At 47.9% G+C, this 22,360-nt stretch overlaps 1 protein-coding gene and 1 long non-coding RNA gene across 5 annotated transcripts in view; one reads left to right on the top strand and one right to left on the bottom strand.

Moving 5' to 3' along the window:
• SLC5A11 (solute carrier family 5 member 11) overlaps positions 1–16,247 on the bottom strand; it is a 226,343-nt gene extending 210,096 nt beyond the window's left edge. Inside the window, exon 1 of one of the 3 annotated variants that reach the window (XM_085629443.1) lies at positions 15,999–16,247. The gene's annotated coding sequence lies outside the window, so the exon portion shown is untranslated. Of the gene's footprint in view, positions 1–4,920; positions 5,099–15,799; positions 15,916–15,998 lie in introns of those variants that run through there. The other 2 variants (XM_085629445.1, XM_085629446.1) reach the window with 2 other exon arrangements.
• LOC146796748 (uncharacterized) overlaps positions 1–22,360 on the top strand; it is a 276,266-nt gene that overhangs the window by 220,307 nt on the left and 33,599 nt on the right. Inside the window, exon 5 of one of the 2 annotated variants that reach the window (XR_014969664.1) lies at positions 4,586–4,690. The exons of the other annotated variant lie outside the window; for it this stretch is intronic. This is a non-coding gene — a long non-coding RNA (uncharacterized LOC146796748). Of the gene's footprint in view, positions 1–4,585; positions 4,691–22,360 lie in introns of those variants that run through there. 2 annotated transcript variants of the gene reach the window in all.

Below are 22,360 nucleotides of genomic sequence, written 5' to 3'. Positions count from 1 at the left end.
ATAGCGGTCCATGTTGTTAGTCTGGGTGTAGCCTCCCCGTTTGGTACTCTTGGGCTTCTGTTTTTCGGCGTCCGATTTGCTCGACATCGCAATCTGCCGCGGAGACAATCTCCTTGCCCATACAGAGTAGACAACCGTGCAACCAGTGACTGGCACTTCTCACGCCCAAGCCCAGGCGCGATGGAGACAGGAAAGCGAAAGTGAAAGTGAAAATGAAAACACCCTCCTTCCGACGACTCGCCCCTCGCACGGCCGCTGTTGTTCAATTAGTGCACGGGCACTGTGCCAACGCAAGTCCCGGGCACCTTTCGGGGAGTAGGCCACAAACTTCCAGGCAGTACGACTTCGGTCTCCAGTGGGCGATTTCGATCCGGACAACGGCTCTCGCCTCAGCAACGGCTCCCCTCCAATATTCCGGGCGTCGAAAGCAGGATAATAGACAGGATAGCTGCCGGAGGGAGCGAGGGTCTCGGGAGCTCTAGGCTCACGCGGCCATCTTGATCACGCGCTAAGCTCCTCCCCCCACTAATCGATTTTAAGATCGATTCTAGATTGGAGAGTGATCACTTTCCCCTCCAATTATGGTTAGATTCTGCTCTCTTCATTCTTAGATTATCTGTAGCAGGTTCGTTAAATTCTCCGATTGGAGACATACAGATTTCAAACAATAGACGTGCTATAAAATGGTCATACATTGCGGGTAAAAAAGAAGCGCTGACCAACATTTATGATAAATTCAGTGAAATCATAGGTTCAACCCAAACGCCTTTTTTAGGCACCCGGGGAGTTCTTGATTTACATTTGAAATTGGTCGACGCACTATCCCCCCTTTTGTGCAAAGTCTATAAAAAAGAAGAGAATAAAATTATGGATCACGTAGAGTTAGAAAACCAGTGGTATAACCAAGATTGTAGGGTTGCAAAATCACAGTTGATCTGTACAGTAAAAAATGGGAGCCAATGTGACATTAAAAATGCAAGACAGGTCTACAAAAAAACCTTGAATCAAGCTAAAAAATTATGGGACGCTAACCTATGGGACGATTTACTAAGTGCAGCTAAGTTACGTGACCAAAGTACGTTCTGGAACTTAATCTCTAAGGGGAATAAGAAGGGTAGATCACCCAAGGATATATTTCTGGATGAATCGACTTGGTGCGATCACTTTTCTAAACTCTATACGATTAGTAAGGATGATCTGTCCATAGACAATGTAGATATCATTCCAGATAGTAGTACTACATTATTACATTTTACCTTAGAAGAAACATACCAGGCATTACTAGCTGTTAAAATAGGCAAAGCACCCGGACCTGACAAAATTCCTGGTGACCTATTGAAACATGATGTCAAAGTGTGGGGGCCATATATTAACTTTTTAAGCAATTCGATTGTGGCTGGTACACCAATTCCAGAATCATGGAAAGGGGCAGAAATCATAACAATTTTTAAAAAAGGTGATCGCCATGATCCTAGCAACTACCGTCCTATTAGTTTAATAGATGTTTTACAAAAAATTTTTGCCAGACATATTTTAAATAGGATTTTAGATTGGATTGAGGAGACAAAACTATTGTCCAAATACCAAGCAGGTTTTAGATCCAAAATTAGTACAGTCGACCAGGTGTTTAGATTTATGTGCATTTGCTGGAAATACATAAAGATCAGGCAGGGTAGTGTCTATGTGGCATTTATAGATTTAAGGGCCGCTTTCGACCTTGTTCCCCGCAAGCTGTTGTGGTCCACATTAAAGAAGTTAGATATTCCTGGTGAGTTTCTTAACGAACTTATCAAACTCCATACAGGGAACTACGCAAAAATAAGATGGGGAAAAGCTGGAGAACTATCTAAAGCGATCCCTGTAGACAGAGGGGTGCGTCAAGGCTGCGTATTAGCTCCCACATTATTCTCATTGTATGTTAATGATATTCCAACATACTTGAGGAATTGTGCCCATGACTCCCCGAAGTTAGACGGTGAACCAATTACTTCCTTACTTTTTGCCGATGACACTATCCTTATTTCTCAGACCCCGAGAGGCTTGCAAAATCTGGTTAATTCCTTCCATAATTATTGTGTGGAAAAGGGGCTAGAAATTAACCCAACAAAAACAAAATACATGGCTTTAAACCCAACAAAAACGCCTAGGAAAAACTTGCTCTTAGAGAACCGTACACTGGAACAGGTAGAGAGTTTTAATTACTTGGGTCTGTTGTTGGATAATAAATTGACTTGGCGAGGCCAGCAGAATAAAAGTTTATTGTCCCTCAAACAAAACTCACTTCCTATCCTAAAGGTGCACGGAGCAAGTAGCTCCAAAGCTATTTCACCGGCATTGGAGGTTTTTAAAGCTAAGGCCCAATCAGCAGCCCTTTATGGTGCTGAGATATGGGGATATTGTAACTCCACCAAATTTGCATCGATTGAAAATAAATTTGTGCGGAGACTACTTAATATACCATCTCGCACTCCTGCTGTTCCTTTGTTTCTAGACATTAATCTTAAAAGAACAGAGCACCTAGCTTCATTAAGACCACTATTGTACTGGATCAGGGTATGGTCAACCCCTGAGCTGAGAGATTACAAGGCTGGTCTGATTGAACTAATCAAGCTGGATGTGTATTTGAAAACCCCATGGTTGAAGTATATTTGCACGTCACTTAAGAGACTAGGGCTCCTTAATTTTTGGGAGGAGCCCCATAATTTAACCCAGTCTTCTAAAAAACTCCTTAAAGTTACCTTTTGGTCACATGTCAATGACGAAATAATTCTGGGATCTCGCATAGGTATTCTGTCTCAGAATTTCTTAAACATAAAAGATACACCAAACTTTGAGGAATTTATGGATGAGATTGCCCCCCCTTTAGCAAAATCTCTCTACCTACAATTTAGGTATGGGGTGTTATTGATAAATTCCTATACATGTAGGTGGGCTGGGGAAAATGGTTCGGATGCGTGTATTATGTGTTCTCTTGGGGCCAGGGAAGATATTCCCCACATATTTTTCTTCTGCACTGCTTATAAGAAACCGAGGACCTCTTGGATTAAACCCCTTTGTAGAAATATGGGGGTTCAGTCATACAAAGTAGCGGAGCGCATATTAAAATCTAACTCCTCTCAAGTGATAGTATATGGTATAAGTAGATTTTTATTCAACGTATACATCATTAGGAAACGTTCCGGTCATAAATTGTAATTGTAGAAGGAGGAACCAAGGATCATCCTGTCTATAGTTCTAATTGACCAGTCTACCTCAGTTTTTAGCTTTACTCATTTTATTGACTCTGGCTTTTAGATAATTTAATATGCTTATTTATATTTTATCTGGTATTGCTTAAACATGGAGAAATATTCACCTCTATCAATTCTATGTAAATTGTATGTCATGATTTATATGTATTGTTGTTCTTGTATCTGACTTTTATGGCTATATATAGCCGAAATAAAGTATTGACTGACTGACTGTATAGAAAACACATAGGATAGACGGACGAATGGATGGGTACATGAATGGATGGATGGATTGCAAAGTGAATAGAAATCGGAGCGGATGGGTGGATCAGAGGGTGAAAGGATAGAGTAAAAGGAAATCTGAGAGAATGGATTGATGAATGGATGGATGGGTGAAAGGATGGCAAAGTAAATTGAAATTGAGAAGATGGATGGATGGATGGATTGATATAGGTAAAAGGATGGCAGAGTAAATGAAAGAGGGTGAATTGATGGGTGGTTGGCTGAAAAGATGGCATAGTAAATGGAAATCTGAGAGGATGGATAGATGGGTGGCTGGATGAAAGAATTGCAGAGTGTATGAAAAACTCAGAGGATGGGTGGGTGGATAAATAAAAAATCTGAGAGGATGGATAGATGGCAAAGTAAATGGAAATCTGAGAGGATGGATGGATGACAAAGTAAGTAGAAATATGAGATGATGACTGGATGAATGGGCGGGTTAGAGGGTGGCAGAGTAATTGGAAATTTAGGAGGATGGATGGATGGATCAGAGGGTGAAAGGATAGCAGAGTAGATATAAATCTGAGAGGATGGACAGATTTGAAAGGGTGGCCAAGTAAATGGAAATCTGAGAGGATGGCTGGATGGGTGGGTGAAAGGAAGGCAGAGTAGATGTAAATCTAAGAGAATGGATGGATGATTCGTTGAATGGCATAGGAAATGGAAATCTGAAAGTATGGATGGATGACATAGTAAATGGAAATTTGAGAGGATGGATGGACAAAAGGATCAATTGAAGGATGAAAAGCTTTATTGATGGATGGATAAGTCAAATGATGGATGCATGGATGGATGCATACATAAATGATGGATGTGTGAACGAATGGATGGATGGAATGGTGAAATATTGAATGATGGATGAAAGACTGAACGGATGACAGAATGTAAAGGTGAAATGGTGGATATAAATGGGTAGATGGAAGGGTGAAAGGATAAATGGATATATGCTTTGATGGAAGAGAAAAGGTAGCTCTTCTAGAGAGGTTGAGGCTCACTTGCTTCGCTTGTTTGGTGCCATCAGAGCTTTGGTTCCAAGTTGGGGATATTTTCATTTTCTGGCTATTCCCTTGCAGATGCCTATGACTGGACCGCTGCTTTGTGCCTGTGTTCTGGACTCCTGTACACCCAAGACTTTGACAGCATGTGTTAAATGGGAAGATTACTTGTTTTCATATGGGACCCATTTGCTCCAACTCTTCGAGCATTCTATGCCGCTAAATGGGTGGTTAGTAGCACTTAGCAAAAACCCCAAATAAGTAAGTCAACGGCTCTCACAAGAACATATCTTCTTCATAAACCACACCTTTTACAAGAATACATCTCTTTGCTGAAGTTCACAGCTCTCACAAGGCGTCGTCTTTTCAAACTAGCCCACGGGTTCCTGTTTCACTGCACCACCCCTCCTTACCACATGGGTCGCAGTTGCCACCCTATGTTCACATCTTGTCATCAGTCTCCCAGCATTCCTTTCAGCACGCGCTGTCACGACGAGCCTTCGCTGGCTGACTGGCAGCGCAAATGGGCTCTCTCTGAAGGGACGCTGCCACTGACGACCTGCACCCCTGCCCAGAGAGGTTATTGATCGCATGGGCTGGGTCCGAAGTAGCTCTCTTACGGGGGAGGAGGGAGTGCCGCAAGAGGCGATGAAAGGGATTAAGAGTGGGAGGTTGTCAGCAAGAGCGAGTCGTGTACAGGGCAGTGCCTGGCAGCCTCTCCTCAACCACAGAGAGCAGGGTGGCACCAATGACACTGCCCTCCTCACTCTGGCTCTGCCTGTGACGTGTTCAGATGATAGTTTGGTCTGGCGGTGCCATAGAGACATCTCTTTTTCACTCTGTTGTTTAATGTGTGTCGACAGGGACATCAAACCGCCGTGTGCCAGGCCTGGCAAGCAGCCCTTTCTGCTCTGCCTAACCTTTCCCGCAGAAAGCTCCCTGCGGCCTGCCTCTTAAAGTGACAGTAGCGGCGCACACCTGTACCCAGTCATCACATATTTGAACGTACCTCCTCATAACCCTCACTTCGCTGCTTTCAAATTCCAATATAACTAGCACGTGTGTGGCAGATTGCCTGAATATAAGGTGTGCACCTTTTTATACTGACAACGTGTGCTTCTCCAAAGGCAAGCGTCTCTTATGCTCAGAGTGAAACGTGTCGGGCTGTGAAAGCGCGGGTTTCGGATGGGAAAGAGCACAGTAGCACTTTGGTGTATCTATAAATCTGGTAATAGGAGGGCACAGGGTAAAAAAAAAAGTACGAAAATCTTAACCGTCTGAAAAAGAATCTGAGACAGTCTTTTTGAAATGCCCCAGAGAAATGAGTTATTGGCTATTTACAGACGCAACATCACTCTTACTTGAAAGTCTCACCAGTAAAATCTCCTTAAAAGTATCTGTAGGTACAGTGTCAGGGATACTGGTTCATGGCCCAGCAGTCGAGTGAAACTGTACCGGTACTGTACCATTTAAATTACACCCAGTACCAGGCTTACTGTTTCACAGTACCTGCAGGCCCGTGGGGAATCATAGGTGCAGGAGCTTTACATTTTCACCTAGTACAAGGTCTACTGTTTCACAGTTCCTGCAGGCCTGCTTTGTAGTACTGGTACCGTACCGTTACAATTCCACCAGAACAAGGCCTCCTGTAACAAAATTCCTTGCAGGCAAGTACTGCTACTGTACCATTACAGTTCCACCTAGTACCAAGCCTACTGTTTCACAGTCCCTACAGAGCTGCAGTGAAGTATTGGCATTACACCTTTACAATTCCATCTTGTAAAAGGCGGCCTACTGTTTCACAGTCCCTTCGAACGTGTGGTGCTGTACCATATCAATTCCACCAGGCCTGCGTTTCAAAGTTCCTGCAGGAAAGTACTGGGAGTGTGCCATTACAATTTCACCTACTACCATGTCTACTGTTTCAGAGTTCCTGCAGACCTGTGGTGAAGTATTGGTACTGTACCATTATAACTCGCCCGGTACCAGGCCTATGTTTAAAAGTTTCTGCGACATTCAGTGAAGTACTGGTACTGTAACATTACAATTACACCTAGTACCATTGCAGTTCCACCTATTACCAGGTCTACTCTTTCACTGTTCCTGCAGACCCACGATGAAGTATTGGTACAGTAGCATTAGAGTATCACCTACTACCATGTCTACTGTTTCACTGTTCCTGCAGACCTGGCGTAAGACCTTGACCTCGGTCACAGGCCTGCACTCTTCCCGACAGCTCCTGCGATCAGCTGCTGCCTCTGGGCCCCCTGCCTTGCGAGTTCGAGTCTGCTGCTCTGAGTACTGTTCATTGGTTTTTTTCGCTGTAATTTGTGCTTGCCCGCTTTTCTTTCTGTACTTCTGTGCCACTGTAATATTCTTGCCTCTGTGTGATTTTTCTGCCCATTCCTGATATTGCCCCCTCGCACCGTCCTCCTCCCACGCTTCCCACCACTACACACCCGGCCCCTCCTCTCTCCCCATGCCCGTTCCCGCCTCCCAGCTGAGCGTCCCTCCCCTCTCCTACATAATGCAGACTGCTGCATGGTTGCGCAACGGATGCGTGCAGCCGGTGCGCTGCTGGCGCGCCAAAGGCGCTCCTAAGGCAAGCCTGCCTGCGCCCGTACGCGACCCAAACGTGACCAGCTCCAGGAACCCTGGCTCTCCCAGGACCCTCCGCTACGATCCTACCACCCTCCACGCACTCAACCCCGGAAGACACACCGACTGAGTAAGAGCCTCATCGAAAACCACCCATGGAGAGTTCGCGTGCAGAGCCTGCCACAGATCCTTCACCGTCGACAACAACCCCACCACCACAGAAGGCTCGCCCGACGCACACACCACCAACACCCTGACTTGGCGTCCTCCTCAACGTGCGATCCCTACACCGACACTCCGTAGAGGTCTGGGACCTGATCATCAACCTCTCCCCCGACGTCGCCTTCTTCACAGAAACCTGGACCAATGCCATCTCCGGCCCGACATTGCCACGGCCTTCCCTAACGGCTACAAAGTCCAGAGAAAAGACCGCCCCCACCGCCCAGGAGGAGGACTCGCCATTGCACACAAGACCCCCCTCCGACTCTCCACTGCCAGCATGAGTGACCCCCACTCCGACACGGAACACCTCCACTTCCAGATCCAGACCAGCCCCAGGGCCACGCTACACGGCATCCTCATCTACAGACCTCTGGGTCCACGTACCCTATTCACAAACCCCATCGCCGAGCTCGCCTCACCCCACACAATCGCCTCCACGGACTACATCCTCCTTGGGGACCTGAATATCCACCTCGACAACCTCAACGACCCCCACTCCGTCACCCGTCTCGACAGCCTCGCCAACCTCGGACTGAAACAACTGGTCTACACCCCCACGTAAAGAGCTGGCAACACTCGTTTTTTTATTTGCACTATTTGTTGTTTGGAGCCTTGTTTCATTTGTAGAATTGTTTCTGGCCTCATACCTGCATTTTAAATTGTGCCCCCACCGCGTTTTATCGCGGAATTTCACCGGTTTGTTGTTTCTTCGTGGCGCTTGGCCGCCATCTTGGGGTGGTCTCTGCCTCCTGTGCCACTTGCTGCAGCGCTCTAGCGCTTCATGTAGCCCAGGTGAGCTGGTATTTAAAGCTCACTCTGCTAGCGCAGCGGTGACGCGCAGCGGTAGCGCCGGTTTCGCGCCGGAGTCGAGCCAGAGTCTGCCCGTCTGCGCCCGTCCGCGCTAAGTACGCGCGGTACGCCGGTGATTTTATCCTTTATTCTCACGGCGTGTATATTTGTGTGCCCGTAGCTTACGCCCTGTCAGGATGATTATGTATTCCGACGCCTCTCTTCTTGCCATCAGAGATACTCTCCCACGCTGCTCTGCCACACCCCACCATCCGCTGTGTGGCCCGTTCCAGTGTGCTTGCAACAGATGGTCATTGGACCAGCCTGTAGGTATTCGCGAGCTCGCCACTTCTCCCGCTCCACGAGCTCCTCCTGGTCTCTCTCCGTTGCCTGGTAGCTTGGGATCTGGTCTACGATTTTTAAATCTGAACACCAGATCTCTAGTGAAACACCATCTGTCTGTGGCTGATCTCATTTTGGATAAGACACCAGATCTGTTGGCTGTAACTGAAACCTGGCTACAAGATACTGATGACGCCATAGTCAATCTTGCCTGTCCTCCGGGCTATTCATGCTTCAGATCTAACCGCCATTCTAGAGGTGGAGGGATCGCCTTATTTATTAGATCCGCCTTTACATGTACCTGGACGATCTTGCAGATTGCAGGTTGTGAGAGTGCGCTGTTTAAGGTTTCCATCAGCCCTCAGTTCTCGCTGTCAGGGATGGTTGTCTATCGCCCTCCAGGCAGCGATGTTGCTTTTAGAGGTGCCTTTCCGGAGGCTGTGAGCTTATTGGCTAGCGGCTGTGCAAATTTTTCGATCTTGGGCGATCTAAATCTCCACTTTGATAGGTTAGAATCTCTGGCCATCAGTGGTTTTTTGGCTGATTTAGAGGCTTTGCAGTTGACCCAGCTTATTTCTCAGCCTACACACGTGGCCGGCCACACTCTTGATCCGTTTTTTACCACTCTTTCTGATGTTCGGATTGTGGCGGTTGATCCTGTGATATGGTCTGACCACTATCTGGTGTCTGCTTGGCTTCCCCTCCCTGCCAATCCTACTATACCGCCTTCTTTGCGGATACCCCGGCGCCATTGGAACAAACTTAGGTTAGAGGATCTTCACCGCATTATGGGTGCTGAGCCATTAGGTCCCTTGCTGAATGCCACCTCGGGCTATGACCGGTTCTGTGACTGGATTACCAGGGCGCTGGACGTCCTGGTACCTGTCATCTCCAGCAAGTCCAGTCCCCGGCAGGCTAGCCCCTGGTATGACAGCGCGCTGCGTGCAATGAAGTCCTCTTGCAGACGGGCGGAAAGGGTGTGGCGTAAGTCGTACGATGCCGATAAGAAATCCATCTACCTGGCCCTAGTTAAGCTTTACCATCGAGCTATATGCAGGGCCCGGGCGGCGTTTTACGCAGCCGAATTTCGAAATAGCCTTAACCCGACTAAAACTATCTTTAAAACTATAAAAGATTTAATGGCAAAGAGAGTTCCCCCACAGTTGGACAGTTCCATCGCCCACTGTGAAGCCCTAGCCACCTTCTTTTTGGATAAAGTCAGGAAAATCTATCTGGCGTTTCCAAGCACACTGTCTCCTGTGATTCCCTGGAGCGGCTCTAGCAGCTGTCCATCACTGCACTCCTTTCCTACCATCTCCAATGAGGAGTTTGCGATGTGGGCCCTGCGAGTCAAGTCTGGATCGCCTGCAGACCCGGTAAGATCTGCTCTTTTCAGGGACGTTGCTTTTCAGGGACGCACAGCAGTGTGCTCCCTGATTAACCTCTCCCTAACCTCTGGCCTGGTCCCTGCCAAATGGAAGCAAGCGGTGGTTTCACCGATCCTAAAAAAACCATCTTTGGATCCTTCGAGACCTGAAAACTACCGCCCTATATCTTTGCTCCCTTGGCCGGCCAAGGTTATGGAGGCCCATGTAAATCGGGCCCTCACGGAGCATATGATCCTTGTGAATGTCCTGGACCCCACGCAGAATGGGTTTCGTGCTGGTCACAGCACTGAGACGGCCCTTCTGGCAATGGTTGAGCATTTGCGAGGTGTGCTCGATGCAGGTCAAACGGCAGCGCTTATTTTACTAGACCTGAGCGCTGCCTTTGACACTGTCTCCCATCGCATCTTGCTACACCGCCTGCAGGACATTGGCATTTGTGGTACAGCTCTGCAGTGGTGCCGCTCCTTCCTTAGTGATCGCTCCTTCTGCGTTGCCACCCCTCCTTTTCAGTCCAAGTACCATCCTCTGGACCTGGGGGTCCCTCAGGGCTCCTCGCTGAGTCCCACGCTTTTTAATCTGTACGTGCAGCCGCTGGCTGAGGTCGCCAGGCAATGGGGCCTTACCGTGGTCTCCTATGCTGACGACACTCAGTTGGCGGTTACGATCAGCGGGGATGCCAAGCAGGATGCCCTCAGGTTCCGAAGTGGACTGAGAGAGGTGGCCAGCTGGATGAATAACAACTGTCTCCAGCTGAACGCGTCAAAAACAGAGGTGATGATCGTTGGAAGGGAAGCGGACCACTGGGGGGACGAATGGTGGCCTCCAGAGCTGGGATCAGCACCGGTCCCTGTCCTGGAACTCAGGAATCTCGGAGTATGGCTTGACCATACGCTAAGCTTTGTGACTCATACAAAGAGAGTGGCGGCCTGCTGTTTTGGAGTACTACGCGGGCTAAGACCCCTGCTGCGATTCTTCGATGCCCTTACAAGACAGCTGGTCATTCAAGCAATGATCATCTCGCGGTTGGATTACGCCAGTTCTCTCCTATTAGGAGCGAACCAAGCCGAGATTCTTCGTTTACAACGAGTCCAGAATGCGGCGGCTAGGGCGGTGGTTGGTCTGCCTCGTACCTGCCCTACCTCTAACACCCTGCGGTCCTTGCACTGGCTCCCGATATGCAAGCGTATCCAATTTAAGGCTCTCTGCCTGGTTTTTAAAATTCTGAGAGAGTTGGCACCCGGAATACTCAATACATTGATCTCTCCCTATGTTCCTACCCGCTCACTACGATCCCTTGGACAGTCCTTGGTGGTCGTCCCCCGTTTCAGACTTAGTCGGATGGGGGGTCGCTCCTTCCGCGTGAAGGCCGCAATCCTCTGGAATGCACTCCCCTTGGAAATCCGCCTTTCGAATGACCTAATGTCTTTCCGCAGAGCCCTGAAAACCTTTTTGTTTTAATTATCTCCAGCTTTTTGTTTTTTCTTGTTACTGGACTCAGTGTTGTGTTGTGTTTTACCTTTCCCTGCGCCAGGACGCTCCTTCGCTGGAGCAGCTGTGCGCATTAAAATGCAACTAACATAACATAACTCTGGACCCTATCTTCGTGGGAGGGTCCAACATCCGGTTCAGTCACACACCCAACCGCCCTGGACAGACTACCACTGCGTCCATTTCACCTTCTACACCACCAGCTCACACCCAAGCCCGTCCCGCAAAACGCCACAAAGAAACTGGAGCAAGGTCACAGAGGAACTCCTCACCACCAACCTCCGCCAAGACCTCCCCAGTGCCACGACCAACACTAACTCCGCAGCCACAGAACTCCACCGCTGGATCACCCGCTGCGCCGACAGACTCACACCACGCCAAGCAACGCCCACTGAAGGCCGTCTGGTTCACCAGAAAACTACAGGAAGCCAGACGCTCGTGCAGACGCCTAGAGAAAACCTGGCGAAACCAGAAAAACACAGAAGCACGGAACACCCACAGGAGCGCCCTGAAGGAATACCACCAGCACATCAGGGACACCAAACGGACCTTCATGAAGGACAAAATCCAGACCAACGCGACCAACGCCACGGAACTGTTCAGCATCATACAGCAGCTCACTAAGCCACCCAGCGAAGCCACGGACGTCACACCCTCCCAGCAACTCTGCGACAAGCTCAGCACATACTTCCACCATAAGATCAAGGACCTCTACGACAACTTCAGCGAACCAACGCAGGACATCACCCTCTCACCCCCCTCCATCGCGGCCGACCAGCCTACGATCTCGAGCTGGAAGCTCGCTACCATCGAACACATCACCGCGACCATATATAAAACCCACTCAGGAGCCCCCACGGACCCCTGCCCACTGCACATATTCCACAGGGCCGCATCCGCCATCGCACCTGAACTGGAATGGATCATCAACGCCTCCTTCCCGTCCGGCATCTTCCCAGACGACGAAGCAGGCGGAGGTTAAACCCCTCCTTAAGAAGCCCAAGGCCGACCCTACGGACCTGAAAAACTACCGGCCCATCTCCCTCCTCCCTTTTGCAGCCAAAGTCACAGAGAGACTTGTGAACACTCAGCTGACCACCTTCGTCGAAGAGAACTCCATCCTAGACACCTCTCAGTCCGGATTCCGCAGCAACCACAGCACCGAGACCGCCCTCCTCGCCACCACAGACGACATCCGCCTGCTACTCGACCAGGGACACACCGTAGCCCTCATCCTTCTAGACCTCTCTGCAGCTTTCGAAACTGTCTCCCATCGCACCCTTACAGCCAGACTTCACAACGTCGGGATACAAGGAGCCGCCCTTGACTGGATCCGATCTTTTCTTTCTCGCAGAACCCAGAGGATCAGACTCCCGCCCTTCCTCTTCGAACTCACCGACATCAACTGCGGAGTGCCCCAAGGCTCATCACTTAGCCTTACGCTCTTCAACATCTACATGGCGCCCCTCGCCGCCATCGTCAGACAACATCATATCCTACGCAGATGACACCCAAGTCATCCTCTGACTCACAAAGAATCCCAGAGACACCAGACTCTGCTTCCAGGAGGGTATGAAGAACGTAGCAACCTGGATGAACGACAGCGGCCTCAAGCTCATCTCATAAAAAACGAGGTCCTCGCCCTCGGACCCTGCAACTCCGCCTGGGACAACTCCTGGTGGCCCTCCTCCTTAGGAAACCCACCCACCCCTACAGACCACGCACGCAACCTCGGCATCATCCTCGACTCCTCCCTCGCCATGAACTGCCAGGTCAACACCATCGCTTCCACTAGCTTCAGCTGCCTGCTCATCCTCCGCAAGACATTCAAATGTATCTCCCCCGACTGCAGAAAGACCGTCACCCACGCACTCATAACCAGCAGACTGGACTACGGCAACGCCCTATACGCCGGTATCAACAGATCTCTCCTACACAGACTCCAGACCATCCAAAATGCCACCGCCAGACTCATCCTCGGGACCCCACGCCACGAACACATGACCCGACACCTTCGAGACCTCCACTGGCTCCCTGTCGAGAAGAGGGTCACCTTCAAACTCCTCACCCAAGCCTACAAAGCCCTCAACAACATCGGACCCAAACACCTCAACGAGAGACTATCCTTCCAAGAGGAACCTCCGCTCCGCCGACCTCGCCCTGGCAGAGGTCCCCCGCATCCACAGAAGCAGAACAGGTGGGAGAGCTTTCTCCTACATTTCTCCTACCCTGTCTACTGTTTCACTGTTCCTGCCGACTCACAGTGAAGTATTGGTACAGAAGCATTACCGTTTCACCTACTACCATGTCTACTGTTTCACTGTTCCTGCAGACCCGTGGTGAAGTATTGGTACAGTAGCATTACAGTTTCACCTGCTAACATGTCTACTGTTTCACTGTTCCTGCTGACCCGTGGTGAAGTATTGGTACAGTAGCATTACAGTTTCTCCCTTTCCAGTTTAGTTTGTTTGAAGAATGTATGTAACTGCTGGCAGTCTGTTAAAAGAACTTACAGTGCCATGCATTGTCTCGTAGTGCCTGTTGTCTTGCAGATAAGTCATGCAACTGTACCATTAGTAACAGTATTTGGTCTGCTCCCTCCTCCTGAAAAAACTGTTGCTCACTCTACAATCCAGGTAGACAGACATTGTTGGTCATGGAATAAGATACTACTTGCTAGGTGGAGCAGGTGGTGCTTCTTTTCCTACTCTGGCTGGTACCGTGTGGGATGCACTGCCAGAAGCAACTGTGCCGTGCTTGATATGGCATACAGACCTACAGGTCTCAATAGACGTACTACAGACCAACTTGCATGCAACAAATAAGGCACACATATGCCATATTGTTGATCGCCACGCGTGCAGCAGCACTTGCCACTGAGAGATACCACACAATAACACCCAGTGAGCACTTTGGACAGAACTCCTAACACATCAGACATGGCAAAGATCCACCTTGCATTTATTCAGCTATCACAATACCCAACAACCTTTGGCCACCTCTACCTAACAATATTCACCACACAGCACTTTACAAATCACACTTAGATATAAGGATCAGACCCCTTGGCACCCTCATGTGCACAACAGGTCACCAAAGCCACACAGCTGGAGAAGCCCTGCCAGCTCCACAACTGTCCCCTTGCACCACACCAGTATAGATCTTAGAGCCATTCAGATACGATGATCTTAACAGTGCCACGCGATCATTCACACAACATTACAGCGCAGTTATTTACTTGACTAACAGTGCTCTCTAGAAGACAATCTGGATAGGCCGGGCTATGGGGAACCGACCAGCCAGCTCAACCAGAAATGTGCTTCTACACACCCATAAAACGCTACAGAGATCTTAAGCAGGACCAAGTTCATTTTACGTTCACGTTAACTAACAGGAACTATTAATAAACTAGTCATTTAATACATCTCTGCTAACCATCCACAGCCAATGTATGTAAATGCCAGAACCATACAAAAAGTTCACCCAGATTCAGGAAGTGCTTTGGTGCCATACATACCAATGTTATAAGGCGCTTTACAAATGCTGACACAACACAGACAAGGCAAGCGTCCTCTGTGTTTTAATCTTAGCTATGTAGCTCTTTCTGTACTGCTTGGACGCCACCATCCCTATCTGTCTCTTTCAAGCTCACACTCGTTTGCATAATTCCCAATTTGCCTCTGTACCAGGGTTTATTTAAACAAGCCTCCAGTTTTCTGCAACGATTTTCATAGAAGTACTCAGATTTAACCCTTCTACTCAGGTTTTACCTTTCAATAATTTACTCAGCGTATCATGTGGCCTTGATAAGCAGAAATATACTTAAATTTGGCCCTGTGTTGGACCGAGCCTTTGATACCTTCACTGGTAGGGTTTGTGAAGTCCTTCACACATGCCTTGGGTGTGTCTTCCCAATACCCATATTCTGTTTTTACTCACTCGGGTCGTAATCAGAGCCAAATTTCGGGGTGGGGGGTTGGGGTACTAAACATTTCAGGGGGGCAGATTCTTCTAGCAGTATGCAGAGTGGAGATGCAGGGGCTGTAAGAAGGGGTGAAAACACAACAAGCCTCGTTAGCACGTAAATAGGGGCATATCAAGCACGGCGTTACAATTATCGCCGTTTTAGCGGCAGAAAACTAGCGCTAAAGCGGCGATAATGGGCTTGATAATATGCCCTTGAGAATTCCAATAGAAGCCCATGTTGACACCAGAACATGGGCTTCTATTTGAATTCTCCAGGGCATATTATCAAGCCCATTATTTCTGCCGCTAAAGCGGCGATAATTGTAACGCCCTTTCTTGATAATATGCCCCATAGTCTATTAAAGATCTGTGAAGTACTTTAAGGAGAAACGAGTAGCCCCCATAAACGCATCTTCTTTAAAGTGAAGTGAGTGGAATTCATGCTGCAAGAAAAGCGCTCTACTCATGTCGGGAATTTTAAAAGCATTCCGCTACATACCAGCAGCATCGAATTCGCTGCAACGCCACCGGGTCACGTCATGACCTCACGCACATCACACGTCTTCCCGCGTAGGCCTGACTGGGTGCGCGCGCCTCTCAAAACTGGTCGCCCTTGAATGATTGCATACAGTGAAAGTGCCACGACGCCACATTAACGGCAGTTGTGCCCTATACATATGTCAGATAACAAAACTTACTTGGAGGGTGTGACGATAATTGACCTTCTTCTGTCGGGCGCGTCTCCTCCTTGACACTCCACGTGGCGCAGGTGCTCGCGCTCCTCTTCCGTCTCTCAGCTAGCTGGACAGGTATGAGGAGAGAAAAACAATGCGGCGCCCAGAGGTGTCTTCCCAGCCCAACCCACACAATGACTAACTAAGAGCATGAAACCTGTGGTTTATCTGACACCGTAAGATGGCAGCGGGTCAAACTCCAGAGCAGAGCACTCTGAGTCCTCACAAGGTGGCGAAGTGCGAATCGTGATCAGTGACGGCCAGCAGTGGGGTTATATATTCAGTGTGGCTCAAGAGTGCAATCTCCTGCCTGAGTCACACGTGGGGCACCTGCTTAAGAGGGTGTCTCAGAAGTGTCACCCCTGTCTGGTGCACACCTGCAATTTTAGCCTGGGATGCTGTCTCAGGAGCGAAATCCTCTTATCTCATTTACATATGCGTTACCTGCTGATAGGGTATCTCAGGGGCATAGCATGGTCAGTTAGCAGTATGATGGGTGGGAGGTTAAACTTCAGCATTCTGAACAATCACGCCGGAATATCTTGTTAAAATACATTATGAGAAACACGACAGGGTGGCTTAAGAGGCAGTGGAAAGACAGAAGAGTGCAGATTGTTAAGGTGACTTAAATTATTTTTAAACTAACCGAGTTCAAAGGAAAAGACGAGAGAGTGTGTGTGTATTTTTGTCTTAGAGTGGATCAAAAAATCCAGAGTGAAATCCGACAAAAACACCACCTTGCCCGACTGAAAGCACAAGTACCCAACTATTTACTAGAGAATACATTTTTAGGGGGTTCACCCCCCACCCCAACCTCCTCTCCAGAAACTACTCCCCTGCTCTTTTGGAGATCCCTGTCTGAATTACATTTGGGATACCATCCGCAGAGAGTTTCTCAGAAGTGCAGGTCCACCTGTCGGAATATGCATCTTAGAAAGGAGATTGCCTGTCTGACTCACACCTAAAATAACAGGCTCGGAGGATGTCACAGAAGTGCATGCCTTGACTGGTTCACATCTGAAATATCGGTCTGAGATGCTGTGTCAAGAGTAAGATCCTCACTTACAGCTGCCATACCTTCCTGTGAGACTGTTTCAGGATGGAGATCCCTGTCTTCATCACACCTGGAATATCAGTCTGGGATGCTGTGCCATGAGCGAGATCCTCTGTGGGGTCACTAATGGGATACCTGCCTGAATATGCAATTTAATAGCAAGATCTTCTGTCTGAGACACACCTGAGAAAACAGGCTCAGAGTGAGTCTCAAAAGTGCGTATCCTGACTGGCTCATATGACTTGGAATGTCAGTCTGGGATGCTGTGTCAGGAGTGAGATCCTGTGGCTGACCTTCCTGAGAGGGTGTTTCAGGATGGTGTTCCCTGTCCGAATCACACTTTGGATACCCGCATCAGAGGGTTTCTCAGAAGAGTGAGTCCTGTCTTGGTTCACACCTGGAATATCAGAGATGATGGGTCTGTATCATATCATACGTGGGACACCTGCCTGATAAGGTGCTTTAGGAGTGAGATCTCCTGTCAGAGTCACAAATGGGATACCTCTTGCAATATGGTGTCTCAGGACTACTAGCCCCGTCTTTGTCACACCTCGGACATCTGCCTGAAAGTGTGCCTGAAGAGAGGTATTCCTTGAGTCTCACCTGAGATAACTGCTTGAGAGAGTGTCCCAGAAGTGAGACCCACCTACATGGATTAGACCTGACTAGGAAGATGTCTTAGAAGGGAGATCTCCTGTCTGAGTTCTTTTTTAGATAATTGCCTCAGAGTGTATCTCATGAGCGAGTTCCTCTATCGGAGTCACACCTGAGGCACTTGTCTGAGAGCCTGCCTCAGGCGTGAGATCTCTTCTACGAGTCTCCCCTGGGATATCTGCCTGAGAGAATATCTCTGAAGTGAAATGTTTGTCAAGAGGATATCATAGAAGCGAAAGCCCTAATTGACTCACATCTAGAATACCTGCCCAAGAGCCCTCCCCATGAGTGTGATCGCCTGCCTGAGTCTATTAACTCACATCTAGAATACCTGCCCAAGAGCCTGTCTCGGGAGAGTGATCCCCTGCCTGAGTCTATTGACTCACATCTAGAATACCTGTCCCAGAGCCTGTCTCGGGAGTGCGATCTCCTGCCTAAGTCTATTGACTCACATCTAGAATAACTGCCCGAGAGCCTGTCTCGGGAGTGCGATCTCCTTCCTGAGTCTATTAACTCACATCTAGAATACCTGTCCGAGAGCCTGTCTCGGCAGTGCGATCCCCTGCCTGAGTCTATTGACTCACATCTAGAATACCTGCCCGAGAGCCTGTCTCAGGACTGCGATCCCCTGCCTGAGTCTATTGACTCACATCTAGAATACCTGCCCAAGAGCCTGTCTCAGGAGTGCAATCCCCTGCCTGATTCTATTGACTCACATCTAGAATACTTTTCTGCGAGCCTGTCTCAGGAGAGCGATCCCCTGCCTGAGTCTATTGACTCACATCTAGAATATCTGCCCGAGAGCCTGTCTCAGGAGAGTGATCCCCTGCCTGAGTCTATTGCCTCACATCTAGAATACCTGCCCGAGAGCCCATCTCAGGAGTGCGATCCCCTGCCTGAGTCACATCTAGAATACTGACCTAAGAGTTTGTCCGTGGGTTCAGGACCTCTTTCTCGATCACAACTTCCTCGAATTGTGTCTCAGCATTAAGCTACCTCTCTGCCTGATCATACATGGCCTGGTGTGCTCGCACCCTGAATGCGCTGGGATTCCATACCAATGCCCAGTAGTGCCCTTTACAAGGCAATCACCCAATCCAGTAGCATAGGGATGAGGTCTGTCATATAGCCTACTAGCCAGCCGTAGTGGGGTATAGTGGCCATTATAATCACTTGAGTATCACTCTGTAAGTGTACCCTAGCTTCGGCTCCCACCGGACCCACCCTGCGGCTCAGGCAGCACAGAACGCTGGCACTAGTCTCCCCTGCCTCCTTATACCTTCCCCACCCCCTGCATCTGCTCCTCTCCAATTTGACAGCATTTTATGTTTGTGGCAAATGGGCGAGGATCTGTCCTAGGAACTAGGGGGCATATGTATCAAGCAAATTTTTAATCGCAAACGCTGCGATTCGCAAAATACAGCGTTTGCGATTAGAAATTCGCAAAACGGGATGTATTAGGCAAAATCCCATCGCAAAATTAAGGAATTGCTAATTTAGCGATTTCTTAATTGTGCGTAAGCATTTAAGAAATCGCAAATTGCGATTTCTTAAATGATATGTAAAAAGCACCCAAGTTGTGCGAATTATCCTTAAGAAATCGCAAATTACCACCAACTTCCAGTTGGTGGTAATTTGCGATTTCCTTTCAAAATGCACTTTTTTGAATTTTGCAAAGTGCCACGTGATGCTCATACATGCCCTTAGGGCATGTATGTGCGCCATATGCACACACATGCTCATTTCAGGGGTGCTTCAGGGTGTCATCATGACACCCTTGCACCTTTGAAATTATTCTCAAATAGCGATTAGCAAATTGCGAATTCGCTATTTGAGAATTACTTCTCATTCATTCCTATGGGTCTCCTGGCCCATAGAAATGAATGGGCAGGTATTCCTTAATTGCGATTTCGCAATTTGCTAATCGCAATTAAGGAATTTTAAGAAATCGCAAAAAGTTTGCGATTTTTTAAATACATCCCGTTTTGCAATTCTCAAATAGCGATTCTTTAAAAATCGCTATTTGAGAATCGCAAATGGTGATGTTGATACATATGCCCCCAGGACTCTACATGCAGATCTGGACCCAGTAATTCTTGGTCCACATGTTAATCCCCTTTCTAGTAAAAAAAAAAAAAAACAGAATAGCATCTATTTAGAGCAGGGATACTGGTCAAAAAATTATTTCTGGGCACACATGATCACTACACCCAAATCCAGTACACTTGTAATCGGGCTCTAAGTGTGATAAATTCTCTTAACAAAGGACACCTCATCTCCACAAACCTACTCAAATGTCATGGAATCCGCCGGATAAACTTGGTGCCACCTGGAAATGCCTTTAGGTTATGGTGAAATGTGGCAGTGGTGAAACGGTGCATTCCCATGAAGAGGGTGGGGCAGACTACTCCTCTGTGAATCATGTACGGGAAGAGAGAGTACTTTCACCTTAAGTAATACATTACATTAATGCTATCCTTATCTATTCGACTGGTTAGGACTTGGCTTCTTAGGTTGCTCTCTACCCTTAAAGGCTTTTCATCCATTAAACAAGGATGCAAACTTAAATCGATAAAAATCCATGAATCCTACTCTCAAGAATGAGATTGGGTGTTTCTTAGTAGCAGAGGCAAAAGAAAGTATTGAATACAATTATTGGAACTGACAGTGCCTTTAAGTACATAAGGTAACCTAGGAACTTGCATGATACCAACAGATGATGGATTTTGCTAACCTGAAATGGACAAATGTAGTTGTAGGCAGCAAATGATGGACGCAAACAGATGCCCTCATAAGGCAGTATGAGTATAAAGTGTCAGATGCAGTGCTGTAAATTGAAAAGAAAATACTCTGAGAGCTCCCTATCCTATAAAGCCCTAAACCCTCTTCATCAATCGTCTGTCTGTCTGTCCCGAGCTGGCCTTGCCTCTGTGATGCAACCAAACTCTGTCAAGCCCCTTCTTAGATTTATAGAGCAACTTGACAAACCCATCAATATAGTTTACTCACACCCTCTCCAGCCAGAGCAACAACTAGAGCTATAAGATCATTAACTGAAACAGTCAATATAACCATGGCAATTACGTTACAGAATCTTCGACCGCTTCTCCTCTACCATGTTCTCATCTACCCTCTATAATGCCACACCAGTCATTGCATCACCCAGGCTATCACACTACCCAGAACAATCATGAGAGCTATCGACAGAAGAAGCATGTGACCTCTGGCCAAGTAAGTCACCAACTAAAACAGACCTCGAGACAGCAACTAAAAGATATGCTAACCACATTTTGCTAATCAGGCAAGAAACACCAACCCTATCCTTGCATGCACGTTGAACAGGCAAATTAACAAAATATCTATATACAGATATTTGTCATACAAAAATGCCATGAAATAGCAGACACAATGATCTAACAGTTAAATGATAGCCGAAGTAAGCAACAAACAGATACTCCGAGTTTACAGATTGATTGAAACCAACCCCTGACAGCATTAAGTGGATGCCACTGCCCCTGCTGCAATTACAATCATCTCTGCTACATAACAAACCAGATGTCGCAACTCCTCATATGCAATAGGACAACCCCTTATCTTACACGACAGTCAATGCTAGATCACTAAGCATAAACAGACTAAATATTTATGACCTGCAAACAGACTTTATAGACGACACTCATCACTGCAGTAATCTGGCTGGGTGATAATGCTGCCCCAGTAATACACAATACAATCCCTGATTGATGCCTACCTAACCCTATTCATTCAAATACCGCCTGAATGAAAGAAGAGTGGAGGCTTAGCAGTGAAACACAAGAATACCTTACTGTACTTCAGTATTAAAGACTACTCAGTACAGTAATGAGATTCATTACTTGTATGCTGATCTCCATTCTTGACCTTCTCTGCCTCCTTTCTTTTCGCCTGTTGGCCTACTATACATAATACAGCTTTTGGAGAAGCTCTCCTGGATGCAATAAGTGCGATGGATTTTCTTTACCTGTGTATCTAAGGAGATTTCACCACCTGGTTCGACAAGCCAGCACTGTGCCTAACCCATGCATACTCAGTACCTTAAAGCACTTGTTTTCTACCAGTATGGGATTGGTCCCACCCTATTGGCAGGTCATAATTTTCGTTACACTATCTTCTCCCCAAGTGGTTAGTCGCAGCCGGCATTAATCGCGGGTGGAGAGGGCGGGGGCGTGTGGGGGGGCACACGTGCAGGGGGGGTTAATACATTTTAAAAACCTACCTTTCGTCAGGTCCTGCGGTTTCCTTCTCTCCTGCCTCGGGCAGTACCCGGAAGCTGGCAGCCTCCCTTCCCTAAGCCAATCACAGCGCTGCAATGGCAGCGTTGTGATTGGTCGGTGCGCCAAACAGCCAGGCGCCTATGGGGAGGTCATTTTCTTCATGTAGGCTACATGCAGCCTAAATGGAGAAAAGGCAGAGTGTGCATGACTGGTTTAGTCAACCCCAGAGGGCCGCCCAAACAGGGGCGGCTCCTCCATTAGGGCGAAGGAGCATCGCCCCACAGCTTTTTTTATCGCAGTGCGAGAAGCAGAAACATGAAATGGTAAAACTACCATTTTATGTTTCTGCTTCTTGCATTGTGAGA

Source organism: Triturus cristatus, chromosome 10, assembly GCF_964204655.1.
Source record: "Triturus cristatus chromosome 10, aTriCri1.1, whole genome shotgun sequence".
Classification (NCBI taxonomy): Eukaryota; Metazoa; Chordata; class Amphibia; order Caudata; family Salamandridae; genus Triturus; species Triturus cristatus.
This window is presented reverse-complemented; position numbering and strand designations above follow the sequence as displayed.